Source organism: Lissotriton helveticus, chromosome 12 (genome assembly GCF_964261635.1).
Source record: "Lissotriton helveticus chromosome 12, aLisHel1.1, whole genome shotgun sequence".
NCBI classification, from domain to species: Eukaryota; Metazoa; Chordata; class Amphibia; order Caudata; family Salamandridae; genus Lissotriton; species Lissotriton helveticus.
In genome coordinates this window covers 559,022,291-559,041,083 of record NC_136073.1, presented here as the reverse complement: position 1 = coordinate 559,041,083, position 18,793 = coordinate 559,022,291, and the positions used below count along the sequence as shown (strand labels likewise).

Below are 18,793 nucleotides of genomic sequence, written 5' to 3'. Positions count from 1 at the left end.
AGTGGGTGCAGTGGGATGTCACTAACCCTACCCACGACGTTGTAGCAAGATGTTTTCACCCTGGGACCTAAATTCTTTTCCTAAGTAAGGTTCTGAGAGGCCAGGTGGGTAGAGTGTTAACATTCTCATGGTATACACATAAACATACCTGGTGGTCGTCTCTTTAATATTGTCCAGTCTTCAACATTAACTATCATTACTAGAAAAGAACCAGCAAGGTAAAGGTCAGAGTGAATTTTCCAACTTAGGATCCACTGTAGTCACATGCTTATTTTGATATTACCCAAGCCAGGAAGGTGACAAGATCCAGGAATGTTTTGTTCAAAAGATAAAGAACCTTTGTATCCATTGACTATGTGAAGAATAGACAAGATTGAGGCTACACGAGGTCAGAGGCTATGAGGAACTGTGGCACAGCATCACATTATTTTGACTTTTCTGCGACAGCTAGAGAAAGCCTGAGTAATTGACCATTTCTTGAGGCTGACTCAATGTTGGCTGGGCTTGCTCCTCCCTTTGTTTGATTTCACTGGTAGCACTTCGCTGCTATCATTTTCAGTGGTGTTTTTATACACAATATAATATATATTAATTTATCATATCAGACGCCACCAACAAATCTAGTAGACCCAGTGCACTAATACTTCCATGGTCCGCATCCAGTCTCAGGTCGTCTAGAACTGGTATAAGACCTGACTGCAGACCAAGATCCTGCTTGAAAACTCCCTATGGTTGTGGTGATTTAAGCGGACACATAGCCAGTTTCAGAATGGTGCGGGAAACAGTTTTAAAGTAAACTCACAAGAAATAGGCATATCCATTTTCAGTGACTATTAGCACTTGTGAAGAAATATTGTCAGTTTGAATGGCGAAACTACGCGACCGTGTAGATTTAGAAAAAAATGGAAACTATTTAAATCAGTGCTTCTCAAACATGTTAGAACCACAGCCCAATTTTTAGAACAACAAACTTTGGTGACCCACTTGGTGTTAATAGACATGAGGCAGACCATTCTTTAATGTAACTGAAGCATCGTTTGGTAGTGCATTGTCATTTACAGGCAGTACATTTCCCATTGAAATGTCTACTAAATTTGGACAGACATACGGTTTTACTGATAAAGCTATATTGAACACAAATGATATCAGGTTTCAGTTAATATTTATCATTTGTTAACCCCTAAGTAAAGTGCCTTGATTTGTTCTGATCCTACTAAACTCTTTGTTTCTATCACAATTCAAAATTACAAAAAAAATTACTGAGATTTTGCTTTCCTAACTTCTGAATGTGTACAGTTCAGTTACAGTTATTTACTTTTTGTTGTGCTACAAAAAAGACATTCTACAGCCTTTCCTTTCACGCTCAGTGTACTCAGCAAGATTGTCACATAATTCATTTTACTTTTCTTTCTCTGACTGCAATGTGAGTATTTGTAAACAATAATTCCCATGTTAAAAGAATAAGCAGTAATTTGTCATAAGATATAGTTTGACATTTGACCTCTGTCTTTGAAGTGCAGTAAATGTGACAAGATAAATACATAATTTAAAGGCATCTTTATTTGTTATTTGGACTTTCACAAACCACCAAATCTCGGCTCACTTCCCACAGTTTGGGAAACCTGCTATAAATAACAAGTAGGACAATAATGTGTTTCTTTCCAACACTTTGCTTATGGACTAAATACTTTGCGAACCCCTTGAATTGAGGGTTTTAAGTGTATAACAACTAAACTCCACTCGGAACTTCCGGGGCAGAGAAGAGCTACACAGCACCACCCAGGGGTGTGCAGGAGCATTGCTGAGAAAGTTTCCTGAACGTCTGACACCTAGGGAGTATTGTTAGGGGAGAAATATGCCGTTCGCTAGAGTACCCATCAGAAAGAGCAGTACCAAAGGTAAGTAACTTCTTATTCAGGTAGTGTGGGAATTTCCCCACCCGGACATGAACTGTTTTCTCTTTTGTTTGAATAGGGATATTGGATGTGGTGTAATGTGTGAAGTCTCCATGAATGCTTACTATCCATGTCCTTGGTCATAAAATTGTAACGGAGACCATATTTCCTTTAATCACCATGTGCCCACTACCCAGATCAATCAGGACATTAAGGCCTCAATGATTGTCGGATATGGGCGCTATAAACCAGGAGTCCTTCTTCCCCAATATAACAATTGGCCCCTGACGCATAGTTGAGGTCTTTGTTTCTGGGGCATTGTGCTGAAGACATTGGCACTCACTGTTGTCCCATTTGTTACATTAATATCATTGGGTCCTGAGGCAACAGTGATCATGTATCAATGTCCCACCAAAAAACGGAACCTGGCTTTCTTTGTTAAGGCAGACTAGTTTCCAGGGAGGGTCGGAAAATAACTTTTATCTGAGCCTGAAAAGGTGGTGCAGGTTGCGACATAAATGTAGGTATAAAATCAAGGGTCAGCACATGACCTGTCTATGCCTTCTGTAATGTTAAAGTGGGGATGTTGTTTTATCCATCTCTGCAAAGTGAGAGGTAAAGCTTCACTAAACTGTTCTAAAAATACATAAAGCAAAATGTTATTTAATGATGATGTTGTAACCACTTAATGGTTCATTCTTGTGACCAGTAATATAGTGATCATGTGCTCTCTCCTGGTATTCAGGTCTGCATTGAATCAGAAAAAAAATACATAAAGTTTTAACCAAAAGAGAGACAAATACATAAATATATATATAACACATTAAAAATGTCCAGCATAAAAACAAGACATTCTGACATATACTAAAAACCATACTAAGTCATAGATATAAATAAAATGGTCTACCTAACCATAGCAGCATCAGATGTAAACCATATAATTCAAAGGCAAGTTATTCTAGATCACAAATCCTTCCTCATTCTTTTCCCAGTTTGCATAAACTTCAGAAGTGCCCAGCACACATGTGCTGATGGCAACAATTGAATGTATAGCAGCATCTGTCTGCATTAGCGAAAGTTAGCACTCTTTAGCTTGGGTTTCAGGTATCTTCTCCTTATGGGCACAAAAGAATCAAAAGTGAATCATTGTTTTCTGGGAATGGGAGTTACATGGACATACCAGCAATTGCCTAATATAAGATGGAGCTACTGTAAAAACAACTAAAGGATGCAATATGTTCAATCTGAGGTGCATCAACAGAGACATATGCTGTCTGTTTCTGACCCAAGTAAGATACTACTCAATGTCTAGAGATGTCCGAATAAGCATATGAGTTGAAACTGTACTTTTCAGAGTCTCTGTATGCTCCCTCTCTTACCGGCACATGGCAAATAATTTTAATGTAACTGTGTCTTTGCATACAGAGGCAAGAGAGACTCAGGTTCACTATATAACTTGGGCATATTCAACTTAAGGCTGTGTTCCTTAATGTATGCTAATCAGTGTATTTTCAAGGCATTGCCTGTACTTAAGCAACCTCAAAATACTAAGTCGTTGAAAGGTGCCACTTTCCTTTGGGCCGTAGCTTAATATAATCAGTGATGTAATCTATACTCCGCTCTGAACAGTTAGCGGTCCTCTGAGGGATGGATAACAACCTTTTCAAACAACCATCTTCTACCTTCTGTATGGCATCTACTTCCCTCAGACCCAATACCCCTGCCCCATAGATAGCAATGGGTACACATTTCACCTTATATACTGCAACCAGTTCTTTTGGGGGTCTCCTTCCCAATTTTGAGGCAAATTTGACTTGGGCCTCGATAGAGTTTTCAAAAACAGCCGCCCTGTTACTAAATATAGAGTTCCAATTGCCCTTATCATAAACAAAAACCCCAAAAATGGAACAGTAGGAACAGTTGTGATTTTGCAGCAGTTAACAAAGAAAGGTCACATTTTATGTTTCTTGAGACATAGAACCAATACATGTGTTCGACTGGTTAATAGTGAGGTCTAGATCCTCCAAGAAGAGACAAAAGCTGGCAAAAAGCCTCCGGAGGCCAGGCGAGGTCTGAGCTAGCAGCACAGCATCATCTGCATGCAGACAGGCTGGGATATGACTCAAGCACGCTCTCGATACATCCAGACATAAACTGGCAAGATACTTATCAAGCCTGTTAATATAGAAGGTACATAGAAAGGGGACAAGTACAGTTCTGCATTCAGAATATATTACGGTCTATCTTGGAGTCAAATTCCAACCTTTCTAATATTATCTACTGTACCCTTGGATGGGCATGTGTGCCTACATAGGGTTGGGGGCCTGATAATAGCCTGTAGTTACATGATAATAACAGGGGCACATATTGACTCCATCCTCCTCTCTGCAAGGCTTCTTTGCGTGTTACTCTTTCAGAGATTGTGAAAAATGGCCAGGCCTGCCTAGCAGATACCTTTGAAGCATGGAGGAGGGAACATTTGGATGTACTCTTGAGCTGGCAATGTCATGAGTCAACCTAAATATTGCGCATCTTGTATCCCACAAAAACCTTTCAGTTTGTACCATGAGAGCTTTATGAAACACAGCCCTGTATGTCTGGTCAAGTTCATCCTGTTGCTCCAGAACTGTTGATGTAATTTCTCTTCACCTAGTTGTTGATTCACTTTATGCATTTTGATCTGGTGTATTTACAGTATCCCACACGTGACACCATCTGTTACAGAATGCCAAGAAATACAGTAACCATACTCTGAAGAGTAATACTTTTTTATTGCTATTAGTCCCAGTTTGGCTCGATATGGGGTTTGAACAAGTCAGTGAGGAATCTTTGTTTTGATGTTTTTGGGCTCTTGAGTGGCCACTGTGGAATAGCATCTGTTGGCAGAGTCTTGATGTTCCCTCAGAAAATAGAATATATGTCTGTTAGGAGGAGTGATAGAAGTGGTGTAGCATATCTGCGTCTCTAGCACTACACTGTTTGAGGTCTATTTTTTATAATATTAAACCAGCCAGGATCTCCCTATGAAAAGGAAAACCCTGATCTCACCCCAGGTTTCAGAGTGATAATGAACACAAACATGGTGTTGAACCCATGGTGCCTTATCACCATTGTGACTAGTGAACCTCCTTACTCCCCTACAACTTCCACTACTCTTGGCCTCAAGATTGCAGTGTGGTGCAGAGGGTACAATACCCAGCTCTACTTGACTGCTGAGCTCTGGAACACAGTGGATATTGTTATCCTGCCTGTCTCTCTCCTCTAGAGTCAACCTTCTTTGTGGGCTTTAGGATCAACTCTACTGGTAACTACGGGGTGGTCCAGGTTGCGTATGTTATGGCTTCCCAATCTGCCACCTGCAATCTTCCACCTTTCTTTTGAAACATTTCTCTTCCAGCTCTTTCCTCTTCTATTGGCTGACTTGATGTCCTCTTTCCCATGATGTCTGTAATTACTGCCTTTACATGCCTGTGTCTGATCTCCAGTCCAGCTGGAAACATCTGTCCTGTCTGACCTTGCTGTAAAGAGGAACACTAATGTGCAGGTGATGACCAGTCAACCTTGTCACGGTTAAACAGCTAGAGGCTTTTTTGAAGAGGATTTTAAAGTGCTGAAAGGCTGCTGATGTCAGAAATCTGTATAAGCTGCAAACTCTATCAAGTAGATGTTGGACCAATTTCCATATCTCGGTTTGAATCCTTTTCAGCAGTGGATTATCAGAGTAAAGTTATTTTTATAATGAAATCTTCACACCCTGAACCTACCTAAATTGCCCAAAAAAGTTGGTCCTAAGAATCCTCCCCCCCCCCCAAAGGGAACTGGGTTTCCCAAAGTGCTAGAAAAGGGTTACTACCAGGACTCCACGATTCACTGTTGAGGTGGAATTGGATACATTTCAAATGGGAGACCAGTTACAATTTCAACTGATCTCAATTGTCAGTGTTTAATTAGTGGGACCCTGTTATTAGGAATGGAATTAATTTCCAAGGCAGATCCCTTGGGGGACCAAAGGTTAGAGGAATGTGAATGGCTGGTCAAGGTCAAAAGTTGGCCTTGGCACCCACACAAACCCACAGTTTCCATTTGCAACTGTGATACCGGGATTTTGTCTTGGGTTTAGTTACATCCTTTAACTGTCATGTTTCAGGAACCATAAGGTGTAGAAATGATGGTTCACTCTATTCCAGAAACAGAGCGGCTAGCCTTAGCTAATGGAACACTGACCAAACTTAAAGTGAAAAACAGCAGGTCTCTCTTTGGCGATAAACTGGTTAAATGTGCTTTAACAAAGTATTGGACGGCACAAGCTTGTTTAGGGTGGTGTAGGCTTATCACACTTGCAGTCCTGAAATGTCTCCTGCCAATCCTCCCTGAAAATCGTTGGGCTGCAAGGTCTTCATGGTTCCTAAGCGTACCACAGGCTCACTTCAGCAGGCATTTCTATATTTCAATTAAATACATCCATGACACGGTTCTTTTTGAGCCACTGTCTCTCAGACCCTGCTTTGAACCACTAACTCAATCTTCTCAGGCACCTCCAGCCCAAAGGGAAGTATAAACACTCCCTTGTCCTCACGGAAGCCTTCACTGCTAGCGACAGATGTGCTCAGACACCACTGCCAACACAGTTAAACGCGTCCACCTACTAAAACTGCCTCTTCCAGTCACAGATCTTCCCCATGCTACCATCCACCCTGCCAGCCACACTTCCCCCTCAAGAACTTCTTTGCTAGCTAACATCCTCCCTGCACACTCATATATCACATGTGTGGGAAAGGAGCTTTGAAACAGCAACAGTTCCAGAGAACAGTCGTTTTGGCTCCCTGGTCATCAGGTTTGTTTGATACTGCACGTCTGGTTTCTTTGACTCATTATATGGTAATGTACTGAGGCGAGTCAATTTACTGTCTAATTTGTGTTTGTGGGGTGTGGTTGCTTCATTGGCTCAGTTTGTATTTTTTTCAGTTTGGATAGCCCCGCTTCCAGTAGAGCACAGTATATGCAGCAACTGCTTTAAGCCAACAGTACTCATTAGACAATGCATATCATTGCTAAATAATGCTCTATTCATTCTAAATGCATTATCTCTTCTATCTGGGTGGTTTGATTCTAGAACTAAATTTTTACCCTCTTTCTGCCTGCATAGTTTGATTTGCTCCAAAAGGATTGACTACTCGCCTTTCATCACATTATCCTGACCACAGCCAGCACCCCATGACTTACTATTCCATGGACCACTAAATAGCCTATAATTCTTACCTGCTGTTCCTGCTCTCACTTTGGCACACGAGTCTGCCGCTGCTCCAGGCCGCAGTTTGAGGCACGCGAGACCGCTGCTGGACTGGCGCTGCCATGGGACTACAACCCCCACCATTCCTTGGGGCGCGCACGCCGCGCACCGGGTTCTGAGCGCCAGGAGACGTTCAAAAGGGGGCCAGGACTCCCGCAGCGCTGGACGGACGCGCCCAGGCGTTCCTGGGCCGTGTCCGGGCCAATGGCGGGCCTGTCCGAGCCTGTCTGAGACAGGAAGAGGCAGGGCTGGGCTACCCCCCTGAGATTTAATCTCCCGCGGGTCATAACTGGAACACTCCCATCGCGTGGAAAGGTACTGTGAACAATACATTAAATATTTACTATCTTTCTGGTTGACACAAGTGAGATTAAATGGATAAACGAAAGGTAGTGGCGGGAACATTGGATGCTTTTTTAGTGAGAGCAGAATCGTTATTGACCCATGAAATACAGTTGACAGAGCTGCGCCTCTCTCTGGACCCGGCAAATCTTTCCAAGCGCTTATCTTTAGACAATCGTCAGACTAACTTGGAGGACCTTATAGAAGCGCCTTTGTCTGTAGACCTAACGAATGCCTCGCCAATTCCTTTTTCCTCTTTTGCATCCACCAAATCCCCGACACCTACCCCAAAGGCTCAAGCTCCAGTCCCGATAGATGAGCCCAGTAGGTCTAGGACACAAGCGTCTAAGAACCCCGTCACTAAGAAGTCGGTGGTAGAACCCGCAACAAAACGGAAACGGGGAGCTGCTGGGCAAACTAAAAAACCTTCAAAGGGACCTATGGTGTCTAATTGCACGGACAATGCGACCAATGGGAAGTGTGACTTTTTGAGGTGCATCTCCGTTGGCACACAAACTGAGATGGTATTGCCGTTCCCTGTCTAAGGGATGTAGTTAATGTGAATGCTACGACCGAAACGGATGTAACTAATGTAGCCCCTGATAATCTGGTATTTGGAGGGATGATATCTCGGGTTCATGATTTAGTTGAAAGAAATCTCACAATTTTATGGAAAAACTGAACCAGAAAGACACTGCTATAAAACAACTTGGTTGTGATCAGGGGGATAAACCGCTGAATTGTGTTGACATATTAGATCCAAGAGGCACACCAGGTTCTAGAATTCAGGCTAGTAACTTCCCTAATGTAATCCAAAACAGTGAGGGAAGAGATGACAGAGTTCCACTAATGCCAAAGTAAATGAAATAAAAGGAGTAACACATGGCATATGCAGTAGACCAAAGATAGTAGATACCCAAGGTGTACAAAAACCAGGTCTAGATGCAGTTGTAGATGCAAGACCTAAATTAAATATTACTCATAAGAATGTGAGAACTGACCTAATTAATAATGGCCTAAAATCCAATGCGAATATATTAAACCTACCCCCAGCCTCATGCCCATACTTCGTAATCCTGGCTGGTGTTCCGGCCCTTAAGGAAGGTCAAAAGGAGACATGGAGTGAATTGTGTAACACGACCGTTGACTGGTTGACAAAGTATAAAGGGTTTCACCCTTTATACACAAGGGAGATCCTAATGGTACAGACAGTGGGGTGGCTAGGACGTTCTAGTAAGTGCATCAACGGTGATTGTGTTATGATCAATTTCCGTAGAAAAGAATTGGTCCGCCATATACTGAACTGTAATGACCCAAACCTATCATCTTATACCAGTATCTGCGCACTCTCCTTGGGATATTTCTACAAACCACAAGTTGACCCTTTTGTAAATAGATCTCCCACAATTTTAATGACTAACAGATTCCAGGTATTGTCAGGACTGGATGAGCAGGACTGACAACTAACTGGAATGCACCAAAAGCTGACATTTACCTAGAAAGTTTTGCCTTGGAAGCCAATATTAACTGTTAAAGATTTAAATGTATGTAAGACCGCTTTTGTGAATGGAGAAATAGAGGGTAGCATTTCAATTGACGATGACACTATTGCCGGGGACAAAGGCAGAATGAATGACATTCTAAATACTTCAGTCATTCATGTATCTGAGGATATTAGGGTGATGATTGCTGCCCCATATCTTATGCAGAACAATGGGACTGACATATGTAATGATGATTGCATAAACAGCAATAATATAGTTGAACCCCAGAGAATATCAAGTCCAGGTAAAGAAAAATATGCCCCACTTGGTAAACTAAGTATAAAGAAATGCCAAACTGAGTTAAGATTAAGTTCATGGAACATTGCAGGGCTTAAAAGAAATGTGGGGGATGAGGTATGGCAGGAGTATATTGGCCAAAATGAAATAATTTTCCTCCAAGAAACGTGGATGGTTGAAATCCCTCATAAGGTATGGCACAAAACCTTTAGTACAGCTGCTATCCCGTCAGTTAGAGTAAGGCCCTCAGGGGGCCTCGTAATTTGGGCAAAAGTCACAACTAAAACTTCCAACCCCGGATTTCCTGGTGATAAAAATTTCAACATCAAGGAACAAAGATCTATATTTAATAAATATTTATAGTAGACCGGGTGTAGCAAGCAAGGAGTCTAGGGTTGTTGAACAACTAGATCAATTCCTAGCTTCTGTCACTCCTATGGCTCAGGTAATTCTGGGTGGAGACTTCAGCTGTAAATTTGAACCAGTGTCAAGATTAGGAAATATCTTCAAAGATGAAGACGCGGCAAAAATCACTCCTTTGCTAAACAGTAGTCCGGCAGTATCTTGTATTACTGCAGTAGCGCAGTTGAACAGAGTGATTTCGGGGCATGGTCTTCGACCTTGTAATGGTAGGTTGCCCTCTGATAGCCCGAATGCCCCCACATTTAAAAGGGTAATTCTAAGTCAAGTCAAGTCAAAATATGCTTTATTCGAGATTTCACTCATAAAAGCAAGAACAGTCTACATATAAAGATACAATTAAATAATCAATCAATTACGTTAAAAAGATAAAGCATAATATTTACAATTTATGACTCAGTATACAGTTCGAAATTTAGAAATGTCATATATCAGTAATTATACATTATAAAAATAGTTAAAAAGAGTTAAAAGAACACCCAGGACAAACAAGGTTCTTAAAAGGAAAACATGTGTAGATTATACAGGCAGTTTGCCTAGACAGAGAATAGTCAAATGACTAGCAGTGTCTGTCTATTCAACCATACAGTTTACCCAGACAGGGAATAGTCAAGTGACTAGCAGTCTCTGTCTCATCGACCATGCCCATCCAAGGTATTTGGCAGTTGCTATTAATATCCATATCTCGCTACTAGTGCATATAATACGCAAGGCAACTGTGCTACTGGTAGTCCCTAAATTCTTGCACATCGGTTTTAGCCATACACGTCTTGGATCCAAGTAGGCTGTACAAGAGAATAAGAAATGGCCCATAGTTTCATTAGAGGAACCACAAACAGGACAGCTATCATTCAAGCCACCTTCCCATTTAGCTGTCCAAGATCTGAGGGGTAATGCACCTGCTCTCAATTGGAATAGAAGTTTTCTGTCTCCAGGCCTAGTTATACTATCCCAGTAGGGTTCCAGGGAAGGGTACAACTTAGCCTCTAAGAATCCTTCAGTCATAGATCCTAAGTTAGTGCTACTCCAACCCCGGGAGGCTACCTTTTCCCAATAATTTTTTTTAAAGCAATTTTAGTAGGGAATGCTGTTCCAGCTAGGTCTGTCCAAAGCGAACCCATTCCAAGTTCGTTCAAGATTGCTTTCAAGGATTTTAGCCACCTGTTTTTATGGAATATATCCATTTTAATAATATCTAAAAACCCCTCAGCATAATGGGAAAGCTCAGGCGTAGTCCAGAGCCTTCTCCAATACAGAATCGGTCGAAGTCTGACCAGATCTGTAACCGCTTTTCTACCCAAGTCATACCTGAGAGCCAGTAAGGGAGTACTTTTCGGGACACCAGTTATAGACCGGAGGAACTTATTTTCCGAGATTTGGAGAACAGCCATCTTCTCAAAACCCCATAACTCAGCACCATATAGTGCAGAGCCAAGAGCCTTTGCCTCATATACCTGCAAAGCAGGGTTTATAGGTTTTGTCAGGGCCTTTCTATGCTCAGAACTAATAGCACCTGATAGTTGCCTGTGTCTCAGTGTAGCTATATCTATATGTTTGTTCCATCCGTTCTTATTATGAAAACCCAGAAAAGTAAAAATGTTCACCACTTCTAAAGGCCGACCATTCATATTGATTTTAGATTTAAAACTAGGATGGGGATTAAAAATCATAAGTTTTGTTTTGGTCACATTGACCTCCAGACCATGCTCACCACAAAAGAGATCAAAAATAGCCAATGCACGCTGTAGGCCACTTGGGGTTTTTGATAGGATGAGCGTATCATCCGCGAACATTAAAATTGGTATTTTTGTGCCAGCTAATGAAGGAGCATCCAACTCCGCCGATACCATGCGGGATACAACACCATTAATAAACAGTGTAAAAAGAGTGGGGGCCATTGAGCAGCCTTGCCGGACGCCCCGCTCTACCGGGAAGTCCGCTGTCACCAAGCCCTGTCCCCCCCCACTCGATTCTAGCAAATGTTGCTTCGTGGAGCCGCATTATCAAAGTCAATAAATCATCAGGTACACCCAGGTTCTTAAGAACAGACCACAACTTCGACCGCGGTACTAGATCGAAGGCAGCCCGCAAGTCGACAAAAGCCGCATATAGGCTACCCCCGCCCAGCACCACGGTCTTCCATTGCAGTAAGTTAAAGCGGAAAACCTGATCCACAGTACTTGTGGACTTACGGAATCCCGCTTGAAACGGTGACAAAGCATCATTATCCTCAGCCCAGTCAAGAAGCCTGTTCACAATCACACGCCCTATTATCTTTTGTATGGTATCAATAAGGCTAATCGACCTGTAATTGCCGGGCTGGGATCGGTCACCTTTCTTAAACACTGGTATAATTATTGCTCCCTGCCAGGATATCGGTACCACTGCACCCTTAGCAATATTGTTAATGAGGAGGCATGTGTACTTACACCAACGTTCTTTATCATTAATAAAGATGTCGGCAGGAACACCATCCATGCCTGGCGCACGCCCGCTGTTCACGGTACTCAAAGCCACCAGAATTTCTTTTAGACTGAAAAAATTATCTTTAAAGTGGGTATAATTTATGTCCGCTGTAGATGTAACCTGTTTTATCTCAGCATACTGAGTTCTAAAAATTTGTACCCACTCTTCTTCCGGAACATTGTTATTTGGGGGTTCAGGTTTCCCCTCACCACCCCATTTAACAATGCTCCAGAACAGTCTAGAATCTTTCTAATCACTAGCTCTTTTTAATTCGGACCAGTGATGCTCATCCCAGGCTTTCTTTGCGTTCGCTATACTGGATTTATATTCCTTTCTAGCGAATTGAATGGCCATGGTATCCCTACTGTTTAGAGCAGTACCTAGGGCGTTTCGTGCATCCCTACAATGGGCATTATACCATTTTGCGTTCTTGGGAACTCTCACACCCTTGCCCTTCACAGGCTTCAAAAAGTGGTTTTTAATTACAGAAAAAAGGGTATCGTGGATTACAGCCAGGCTACTCAGCTCAGAGCTGGAAGGATTAATATGTTCTATGGCAGATATCGCTTTATCAGCTTCAATTATAATGTTATCCCTGGCCTGTTGATTAGTTGCAACATTTATCCATCTCAACCTACGCATATCGTTTGTGGGGACAATTAGGGGTGGGACAAGGGCAGTAAGGCTGCTGGTCCTGTTGGAAAATGACCACCAATTATGCTTTATACACAGAGGATTGTGGTCACTCTCACTCCTCCACACAACCTCCATGTCACGTAACACCGGCCATAGTTTCAGACTACAAAGTACGTAATCTATTCTGCTCTTGTGCCGCCCATTGTCAAATGTCATAGACCCATTTTTATCACTTGGCGTTCTTCCATTTAATGGTCTTAGACCTTTCTCAAAACATAAGGCATTCATACTAATCCCATCCTCGGCCCAGCGCACAACTGGTTTCAACTCTAGTTTTGGGACCCCCCAATGCCAATCCTCTTCATCCCCAAGGAAATCATCATCTGTGGCTAAGGGTTCAAATGTTCGATTAAAGTCACCTGCAATGACAATATGATTGCCTTGGGAGTAGGTTTCAAGGAGGGAGCCCAAGGCCGCTAAAACCTCTGACCTCCCACCCCTAATTCTCCTCACATATACATTGTAGATGTCTAATGATCCCAGAATATCTGAATTCATTGTGATTAGTTGGATGTCTCTATGGCTAGTTTCTTTTACTTTAACATCTAGTTTTAGGGACTGCCGCCCATTGGTCTTCCCTTTGGGCCTTTTAACGCGGGCACAGAATAGTTCAAGTATCCCTGTGCAAAAGATGGTTCACATGACCAGGTCTCCTGAAATATACATAGATCGAAAGAATTAACAAATCAAAGCCACTCTCCAGAGTCCATTTTAGTGCCCAAGCCTGCAATGTTCCATGAAAAGAATTTCCCCACATTGTCCACGATACCATCTGGGTCCGTCAATGAAGGATTCGCAGTATTATCCTCAATTAGTTCCTGTACAGTTCCAGCTAACATGCCGTCGTGACAGATATCATCAGTAACATCTACCCTCACAGAGGTGTTCTCAAAGTTAGTACCCACTGTAGAAGCAACAGCACACAGTTCAAACTCAGGCTTTGCAGTGGAGTAGAACGGTAGTTTGGTGAATTCATACTTCTTGCTATCAACTAGAGGAATTGTGACACCTGTTGATCTTCCTTGGGACATGCAAGTAACATTTGTAAAACCAAAATCCTCGACAATAAAAGTATAGGCTATGTTTAGCTCAGCCAGATCATTGAACACAACACTGCCTGCCCTCTCAAGTCAATCACAATTGTTCAGGTCTGACAGTGCTGCAAATCTATTTTCAGTGCTGATTCCCCATTCGCTAGGTTGTACAACCCTACCCTAGTTATTTGTTACCGCGTTCCATTTTGTCTTTAAAATACTTGGATTCACTGTACTACCTCTCCTATAGAAAAAATCTAAGGTTAGCGGAACAATCTCGGCACTCTTACGTTGGGGGGGAAATATGTATTTTAAAAGCTCGGGGAGTACTTCTGGGCTTAAGAAATGCAGAACTACACAGTCACCTTTTAGTTTTTTCACGCTGTTCCCTATCCAGTCCACCCTTCTTGCCATGGTAATTTCCCCGGCTAGCTGTTGTTTTCCCCTCGGAGATATCATCGTATTATTACATAACCAGGGATATGCTTTACTAATCAAAGAAGAAGTAGATTCTACTTGACCTCGTTTTAGGGGAGGTTGATTGGCCAAGACCAGAACAAGAGGAGAAGCCTCTACAATAAGTTGAACCGGGCCTTTGTCTACACTCATCCCTAAGGAATTTGGTGGTAGATCTCTATTGACTATTACCCGGGCACCTTTGTCTACTGGCTGCTGAATAGGAGGCGGCTCTGGTATCACATCATCACTACCCCCTGACCCACCCCTAGGGATACTTGTAGATGATACAACTCAATTTGTCACTAAAGTTGGTATATTACCCACCTCCTCAACTGTCTTATTTATCAGGCCCCCTAATCTATTTACTTCTGCTGTTAAACGGTCAATTTTAGCTACCAAAGGTTTAATTATAGATTTCATCTTGGTGTCAATCATACTCACTAGCTTTTTAATCAAGGTAAGGTAAACAAATTTATCGTGTGTGGTTAATCAAAACCTTTACAATATTGCAAGTATTAAAAGCGAATTCAAACTGTTTTTAAAATAAAAAGTGCGGTTACATCTGTAATGTCCTTAAACTTTAAAAGAAAAGAAAAAAAAAAAAGGAAAAAAAATAAGAAGCAAATATTGCTTAGTCTGTGTTCTTGGGCGTTAATTGTAGGTCATGCCTTCTGTTTTGTGCCATTGGTCACAGTTTGTTCGATTTTCTGTATTAGAACGGTCACCTTCTGTAAAAATCTGGTGGCCCTGCAAGCTGTCTGCAACTGGTCACTGTTCAGTGCTAACATGACTGCGGGCCGACATGATCTGATTTGGGATAAACGAAATATATACAATAAGTAATGACGTCTCAGGTTGGCCAAAGATGGGCAGATGCACAGTATATGAGTCAATGTTTCATCTGATTGGCCACAGAGTCTACAGAGTGATGTCGGCCATGTTTGCTTCCATGCAGGGGTTTGATCTTTTGAAATGTATGTTCCCATCCGGACTCTTAGGAGCGTTTGTTGGACGGCTGGGGTTATATGGGTGACTAAGTAGGGTTGCGGTGCGCATTTCTCGTACGAACCGAGCATCATCCAGCCATGTTTTTTCTTAGCTAAGGCGGCTTTGTCTATCGTCCAGGATTTTAATTTTGCTGCACTGTTGACTACTTTTTTAAAAGCCGCAAATGTGTAGTTGCTGTTCCATGCCTCTTGCATATTGAGATTTGTTAGTGCTTCTTCAAGTGCTAATTTCCAAGGTTTTCTTGTATTTGTTTGGTGGTTTATTTCAGACCAGCAAAAAGCCATCAGAGTATCCTCTTGTGCTGCTCTTAGTTTCCAACTCAATTTCAGTAGGGCGGCTTGTCTGACTTGTTGCTGATTTAGTAACCCAAATTCGAGTCGTACCTGCGCTTGAGATGCAAACCTCGGGATCTGAAAGATGTATTTAAACAGCTCTGACTGTTGTAAGTTCAGAAAGTTGTAAGTTCAGAAAGTTTGCGTCTTTGCCTCTATATAGTTCGGAGCCATACGTAAGGGATGGTAAAAACTTTGCCGCGATCACCCTCAGTAGGTGTGAGTTGGATGGACATTTCAGGTTTGTTTTTAATAAGTTTAGAGCGAACCGAAGTTTATTAGACTGGGCTTTCCTGTGCTGTTGGTGTTCTTTTAGTGTCCACCTTGAATCAACGACTACTCCCAGGTACTTGTAGGAAAGGCTTTGCTGTATGGTGTTGCCTGCTATTTGCCATTTGAATGATTTCCGCCCTGACCGAGATCCGAAGCAGACGATCTTCGTTTTGTTGTAGTTGAATAACAGTCCATGCGCACTGATGTATTCATGCAGCCTTGCGATGGAACGTTGTAGACCCACTTGGGTTTGGCTGCAAAGTACGATGTCATCTGCGTACTGTATACTCCTTATTTTATGTTGCGCCAACTTCGGGGGATCAGTTTCTATCTCGGAGATATACTTATCAAGGTCGGCAGTAAAGATATTAAAAAGGGTCGGGGCCTGTACGCATCCCTGTTTCAGACCCACGTGGGTGGGGATTTTTGCTGTTGTTCTGTCACCATTACCTATTTTTATTTTGACCCAGGTTGATGTGTATAAGTTTATAATGGCCGTTAGCAGCTTCGATGGTGTCCCCCAATTGGCCATCTTTTGCCATAAGATCTCCCTTGGGACTGTGTCGAATGCCGCTTTTAGGTCGACAAAACAGGTATACAGTTTTGTTGATTTTGCCTTTGCTCTGTCGACAAGGAGGTTTAATGTGAGCAGATTGCATGACGTGTTGGTTCCGGGCCTAAAACCTGTCTGGGTGATTGGAAGAATCTTATTCGAGGTGACCCAGTGTTCCAGTGCTTTCAGGAGATTTGATGCGTATATTTTGGCTTCCACGTCGATGAGGGCTATCATCCTGTAATTGGATGGGTCAGTTCTTGCCCCTGCTTTGAAGATTGGATGCAAAATGCTCCCTCTCCATGATGGAGGTATGCTTCCTGTTTGAAAGGCGTAGTTGAATATTGGGGTTAGATATTCAGCCCAGAATGATTGGTCGTGTTTGAACAGCCCATTTGGCAAACCGTTTGGGCCTGGTGCGCCTTTTGGCCTCAGTTTTTTTAGGACCATTTGTACCTGGAATGGAGTGACCCAATTTTTGTCAGAGTTTTGGTCCGCTTCATGCCTTTCATACTGTTTGTTGGATAGTTGATCTGATTTCCATGCTTGGAGATTGTTCTTTTGAGTTAGCTCTAAGTGCCGGGTCCAGTCTTCTTGTAATATGTTTGCGTTGAAGGCCTGGGCCGCTCCGTTTGCCACTTTATTAATTTCTGCCCAAAATTTCCTATTATTATTCGACTTACTGGATTCTAGTAGGTTTTGCCAAATTAGTGTGTGGTGTCTTAGCTTTTCTGACCAAACGTCTTTTTTGTATTTTTGCCTTAAGTTGTGAATTTGACGCTTGGTGTCATCGCACTTTAGCTTGTCTTCTCCTAATAACTTTCTGATTACTCGATTTAGTAACCTTTTTTTGCACGCTATTGAGCCCAGGAGCGCCTGGTGAGTTTTACTTGCGTTCCTTTTATTGCAATGAGTTTGATAGCCAAAGCTTTCAGTTAAGCTTAAGATCATCCTTTCCCAGTTGCGCTGATATTCTGTAGGGCTTATCCCCGTAGTTTCTTCGTGCACCTTTTTCGCATGTTTCATAATTTCATCGATGTTCTTTCCATTCCATTGCAGTCGTTTTAGATTGTAGAGGCTCGGATGTTCGCTCAAAGCTTTGCATGTTGGTACCCTTGTATGTTGGTAGCTGAGCTCGATTGACTGCAGGCTGTGGTCGCTCTCCAATTTGTGGATTATACTAAAGGCAACGATTGATTCTAGTGCCTCTAGATCCCCTATGGTGTAATCTAGTACTGCTTGTGCCTGTTTGGTGATTCTGGTCGAGGATGCTGGTTGGTCTTGCGGAAATCGGCCGTTCAAAGGGATCATTCCAATGTCAGCAAACATTTGAGCGCACGTCTGGCCATGCTTATCCTTTTTTCGATGGTTTGTTATTAGTGGAGGAATGGATTTGCCCGTCTCTTTGTTTTCTACGATGTTCTGAGCGTTGTCCTTTTGAAGTAAAATCATGTTCAGGTCACCTGACACAATCAGTCCTGCCAATGGGTAAATAAGTTGTATGGATTTAAGAAGTACTTTCCCGGTCAGGATTTTCTCTGATTTGTTCTTGCGGTCCGGATGTATGTATATGTTACAGATGATCAATGACCGTGCCTCTTGTTCACCCTGTGGTCCTGGACTTTGGTCTGGTGGTAGCTCGATTCTGATGCACTGAATCCATGTTTGTCCCGTGTCGATGGTGACATAGGACCAGGGGATGCTGGTGTTCAAATATATCGATAGGCCTCCGGCGGCCCTGCCTAAAAGGCCTCTTTTAGTGGCGTGTTGTTGGATTTCTTTGAAACCGTCTATATGATCAGATGAAGTCGACCAGGTTTCTTGGAGTAAAATGATGTCAAATTTTTTAAAGAATTCTAGAAGGTCTGCGTCGTTTGTTTTGCCACCCAGTCCGTTTATGTTCCATGAACATATTTTCAGGATCGGTGTTCATGCTTCCTCCGTCATGCGAGCATGGGGGCTTGGCGTTATTGATACTATTTTCCGGGTCTCGCTAACTCCTCCTGACGACCCTTGGTGGATAATGCGTAAGTTGGTCCATCTTCCTCTAATGCTGTCTGAGCGACCTACTGCACCCCGAAGAATTCCACCCTCTGGTTGACGACTTTCCTCTGCGATCAGCGATAACGGGGCAGGGTATTTTTCTACCTCTACTGGTCTGATTTCAATTCCCCATTTTGCGAATTTTTCTCTTTGTAGCCAGAATTCTTTGGCTGTCGTGGGGTCCTTCCATGTGATCTCTGT

General features: G+C 42.5%; 1 protein-coding gene across 1 annotated transcript in view; it reads left to right on the top strand.

Moving 5' to 3' along the window:
• PRMT7 (protein arginine methyltransferase 7) overlaps positions 1–18,793 on the top strand; it is a 645,306-nt gene that overhangs the window by 286,253 nt on the left and 340,260 nt on the right. The gene's annotated exons all lie outside the window — the stretch shown is intronic.